Source organism: Henckelia pumila, chromosome 3 (genome assembly GCF_033568475.1).
Source record: "Henckelia pumila isolate YLH828 chromosome 3, ASM3356847v2, whole genome shotgun sequence".
NCBI lineage: Eukaryota > Viridiplantae > Streptophyta > Magnoliopsida > Lamiales > Gesneriaceae > Henckelia > Henckelia pumila.
In genome coordinates, this window is record NC_133122.1 from 59,857,294 (window position 1) to 59,862,038 (window position 4,745).

At 33.2% G+C, this 4,745-nt stretch overlaps 1 pseudogene; it reads left to right on the plus strand.

Annotated features, from left to right (window-relative positions):
- The first annotated feature begins 1,701 nt into the window (after nt 1-1,701).
- LOC140888814 (bidirectional sugar transporter SWEET14-like) lies at nt 1,702-3,854 on the plus strand (annotated as a pseudogene).
- The last annotated feature ends 891 nt before the right edge of the window (nt 3,855-4,745 follow it).

A 4,745-nucleotide genomic window follows, 5' to 3' on the forward strand; every position in this document is an offset into this window, starting at 1 on the left:
CCAAATATGCTTCACACTGGGAAAAGAAAAAAAACTCAATGTGAGTAAACTTTGTCCAATTGATCAAATGCGTGTCATGCATGCTTTGAAGATTACCAAAGTAAAAAATATGAGTTGCGTTAAATCCATGTAATTTCATGTTGTTTTTCATAAGATAATCGACATTGACATGCATATCACTAACTATAATAATATATAACTTATGTTTAGATTATTCAATGTGTTATTAGTAATGTATTAATTATTATGGAGATTCATTCGATTGCATTCACGACTCTTTTAAAATCTAAAAATGTGCAATTACTTGCTGGTACTAGCTAGTCTGGACCGACTAGCTAGTACATAATGTGTGTTTCCATGTGTGTGTGTGTGTGAAAATTTAACAAAATAATTTCCGACATTGAACATCTCTTCTCATTCAGTATCAATCACATGGATAGCTAGCGCAGTTGATTCCATTTTTGTCCTTTTATAGTCAAATTCTGAATTGAAAATATGTAAATCAGTGTACCCAAAGAATTTTTTCGTTGATGATTATTTTATGGCAATCACTTTCATATATGATCAGTATATAGAAATTAAGCCAACAATAAAAATACATGCATAAAATTAAAGATTTAATTAGCTCGTGAGGTAAAGTGACCATGGTGATTAATTATTAGGGGGCATATACCTAAATTGAAACTATTTAGCATCACACGTATGTTTTTAGTGTTAATTTGTGTATGGATTCGATGAAATGCAAGTGGAAACACAAGCACAATAACAAATGAGAATTTCTTGCCTAAAGAAAACATAAAATACACATGGGAGTTACCTTTGGAGTAAAAACATTTTTTTTTTCTCGCAACTTGTTTAATATTTTTCCTTATTAATTAATTAATTACGAAACCATTTTTTTTTTTTTTTTACCAACGGGATATTTTTTGGGGTAATTTTGTACTAAATGAGAGAAATTAGAAATTGTTGTAAATCAAAGTCTACAAAATTTACATTTATAATTTTTCAATTTATTTTAGTCCTGCTTTTAATTTCCTAGGTTGCTGGTATAGAAGTTTATGGATTAACTCTAACATTATTCTATTGATATGAACAATCAATACATAAATACAAAGAAATTCATATTAAAGCGTAGAAATATACATAATAATATGAATATCTAACTTATACATGAAACCAATATTTAAGAGAAGGAAATAAAATATTTATGAATATATACAAGAATATTTACTACGATAAAAATCCAATACAGATAAGTGGGTAATTTCTTATTTCTTTTTTTTTTTTTTTTAATTTAAAAAAAACAATATTTATATATATTTGATCCATCTAAATAACAAACTATCACCAGCTTAATTAGTTGGGCTTCGTTCCTATGATGGTATACTCATCTCCGAAGAGACCAAACTCCGGACGAGCGAGCTGACAAATTGGAGAATGTAAAAACCAGAAAGAAAAGGAAACCCATCAATGATTCAACCACTCCCACTACATTAATTAATCAACCCTAAGATGGGGGGTTGAGGAGCCGTATCGAATAGCTAGCTACGCACACAGCTCTCAACCTGCAATCACCTAACTAACTCCTCACGTATCGAATAGCTAGGCACGGATCTTTATCTATAAATTGCTAGCTACCTAAATGAATGATACAGCTCGCTCTCAACCAATCCTAGCTTATTGCTACAGTACTCACCGATCATGTTCGCCGTTTTCTTTTCACGTGTAGAGGTGGCCTTGGCGTTTGGCATTTTTGGTAACTGATGCAAAATTCTACATCTCAATTTTTTTGTATATTGTAGCAAATTGTTGGATCTATACTAACGCCATCACTTCTTTTTTTTTTTTCTTTCTTTCTTTTTTCCAATTTTTCGAGGCCACTTCTCGTCCTTGTTGGTTTACTTATCACCAGTGTAAGAACCCACCCTATTGAAATAAATATGTCATATATTCATGAGAGATCTATTAATTTCTTAGCTAGTTTTTCGTTTTACTTGCAGACCGACATTTCGCAAAATTTTCAAGCACAAGTCCACCGAGGGATTCCAACCGATACCTTATTCAGTGGCTTTATTCAGTGCCATGATGTACATGTATTATGCGTTGCTGAAGCCAAATACCATTATTCTCGTCATAAACAGTGTCGGTGTCGTGTTCGAGCTAATTTCATAGCTATCTCGCCGTTTTCATGCTATATGCGAAAAAAGAATCAAAGGTTCGTTATTCCATAATTGATCAATATTCCCTAGCTAGCTAGTTCTTCATTTTATTTTCTTGAAATTTATTTCACTTTTTTAAATATATTTTTGCAGATTTCAACCACAAAAATTCTCCTTCTCTTCAATTCATTAACCTTTGGATGTATCGTTGCTTGCTCCTATATGTTGTTTAGGAGAGTGAAAATTATTGGTTGGATATGTGTCGGCTTCTCTGTTGCTGTTTTTGCTTCTCCTTTTGGCATCATGGTATAATCACAAACATTTTAATAATTAAGCAACACATATTTATTTCGATTTTCTCGTGAAACTTTCATATATAATTTTCATGCAGAGACGAGTTATGAGAACCAAGAGTGTGGAGTTCATGCCATTTTGGCTCTCCTTCTTGCTCATGCTATCTGCGGTGATATGGTTAATTTATGGTCTTTTGATAGAGGATTACTATATTGCGGTATAAGTGGAGAAAATATTTTATTACGTATATATATAAATCACTGTAAAATCTTTTAATATATATATATATATATCGGTTCTTGTATGCTACGTATAGAATCATCTGGTACAATTTGTTGTTTACTGTTCTTGTATGCTACGTATAGAATCATCTGGCCGATTCCCAACGTCAACCCTAAAATGTTTGGTGCCTGTAAAAACGAAATCATATATTCAAAGGTAGACAAGACAGTGCTTTGGATGCGTTTTATTTCCGATATTTTATATACATGCATGAGGAATTGAGCATGAGAGAGAAACATTTCCGAGTCAATGATTGATTAGGAACTGCGGGGTTTTTGTATGCTACGTATAGAATCATCTGGTACAATTTGCTGTTTACTATTCTTGTATGCTACGTATAGAATCATTTGGCCGATTCCCAACGTCAACCCTAAAATGTTTGGTGCATATATGATTTCGTTTTTACAGGCACCAAACATTTTAGGGTTGACGTTGGGAATCGGCCAAATGATTCTATACGTAGCATACAAGAATAGTAAACAGCAAATTGTACCAGATGATTCTATACGTAGCATACAAAAACCCCGCAGTTCCTAATCAATCATTGACTCGGAAATGTTTCTCTCTCATGCTCAGTTCCTCATGCATGTATATAAAATATGGGAAATAAAACGCATCCAAAGCACTGTCTTGTCTACCTTTGACATTTACATATAAACTTAATTCATCAATTCGAATGTTTGTTTGTTCTTCCATTGCCCAAAAGTCAATCCTGTACTGCCGATGAAGTAATTGATGTACAAAAAAATTCTTCTGCTTTAAATGCCCTGGTGTTGCAATTGGTTGTGCAAAAAGCCGATGGGACATTAGCTTGCATGGGATTATGATTTGCAGATAACTTCAATTTTTCGTTTTGTTCTCATTTTATTTCTTGAATTGGGTTGTTATGCTTGAAGAAATGGATCAAACACAAAGGGTTACGTCGTGTGGTCATTCTTGGATTGTCTGGAGTTACTGAATGGATTTGAATCCATGTATTATGTAGATTTGAACGACAAAGATTTGAAAAGATACGAGAAGCTTTCTGGCCTTTGGTACACGAACTTCTTGAAGGGAAACAACGTCAAGCCACTGAACTTGACTCTTGCAGGGGATAAGCTGTCTGGTTTTCTGAGATGACGATCTTCTTTCTATTTCTTATCTGGTTGCTATGAATGGGAAAATAAGTCAGGATTTCTATGTTATATTTGATCTTGTGTTTGATATTTTATGTTTCTAATCATTATGGTTAAATTTATAATTTTATCAATTTTTATGTCCTTTCATCCTTTAGTAGTAGCAACTATCTTGTTTTAGTTTTTTTTAAAATACTATCTTGTATTTGTTTTGATGTCACGTTTTCATGTGATGTCAAGGAAATCGGCTCTAAAATGTCTCTGCGTTTGACCTTGTTTAACAAAAATTGTTGCATTTATGGAGTATCTAAGCATATGCTTTTATAATGCTGCATTTGGTTTAGTTTAGTATCCATGAACATGCTCTGCAAAACAAGAAATCTTTCAGAAAAAACGGAACAAAACCATCAAATTGAGAAGTACCAAGACAACTCCAGACTCATCCTCCAAACCTGATAGTCATCACCGTATTTCTTCACCAATTTACCAACATGAATCCTTTGGATGGCTGTAAGTGGTTGAAGGGATCCAGATTTGCCATCAGTGCGCGTTTTACCAAGTGCAGACTTTAAATCTACATTGCTTCAAGCAAATCATGCTATTAATACATAAAATGGTTTCTAAAAGCTCTGATGCGAGAAGCACAAAGGAAAATCATGCTATCAATACATACATCCAACACATGAATCAATGGGTAAATAGGATATAAAGATTGATAGGCTTCGTGTAGAATAAACTCCGAAGTGAATATAGAACATATTTTTTGTAGGACGTTGTCAAAGACAAACATGTAATGAATATAACTTGGTTTCACAAGTGCAGTTAAAGAGTATGCATCCATTTGTTCAGGGAAATTACGAAGGTAATCTGGAATACTTGAGTGACCCTTTATATA